Source organism: Solanum tuberosum, unplaced genomic scaffold, assembly GCF_000226075.1.
Source record: "Solanum tuberosum cultivar DM 1-3 516 R44 unplaced genomic scaffold, SolTub_3.0 scf00239, whole genome shotgun sequence".
Taxonomy (NCBI): domain Eukaryota; kingdom Viridiplantae; phylum Streptophyta; class Magnoliopsida; order Solanales; family Solanaceae; genus Solanum; species Solanum tuberosum.
This window is the reverse complement of record NW_006239163.1, coordinates 590,470-591,330: the sequence shown is the minus strand read 5'-3', so window position 1 is coordinate 591,330 and position 861 is coordinate 590,470.

The following is an 861-nucleotide window of genomic DNA, read 5'->3' as shown; positions in this document are numbered from 1 at the left end:
TCCAGCTTGAGGTAATAGTTCCTCTTCATTTTTTCAGTCATTCATGAGCAGATTCAGTCTTAGAATCATGTTCCTTCAGTTTGTACTTGCATTTTCAGCGTATTTGCATGTTCTTGGAACTCAGTTCAGTCAGAAATTCAGTTCTCAGTGTTTAGTGGTACGGATTGCAGCCCTCTCCCTCCATTTTATCTAGTTTGGTCTTCATTCGAATGAATGGTCCCAAGGGGGAGATAATGTAACACCCCGTATCCAAAAATAGACCAGATTGCAGATTTTTGGTGTTGCAAGTGGCATTCACGAGCACCATCCACGGACTGTAGGAGGACCCACGGTCCATCCTGCAGGTCTGTGGTTCGTGTCAGCAAACTCCCCCAGAACTCAGCCAGAAATTCGGCCAAGTGTTGACCCATGGCCGGACCTACGATCCTTAGGTCAGGTCACTGACCGTGGTTCGTATCATGGATCGATGCCCCTAAAGCCCAGCTTTAGTCCCGAACTATGGTCGACCATCACGGACCGTCATTCGATCCACAGTCCGTAGGTCTGACCGTAGATGAGGGTTAGTAGCCAGTTAGCTGAAAATTGTTGATGGGTCAACTTCAGATGGCCATAACTTTTATCATAAAAGGAATTTTGTGTCCCATGACCTATGATATGATAGATAATTGAATCCTCTTTCCAATGCCACCGAGTTTGCTAAAATCCGACCTCCGAGTAAAGAGTTATGCTTGTTTTAGTGAAGCCCTGCTGGCAGACCCGACCGACGACTCCAATCGACGGACCATCGATTGACCTACGGCCCGTCAGTCCCGTCCGTCGATCACTCTGACAACAATTAAGTCAGGGGTCTTTTGGTCTTTT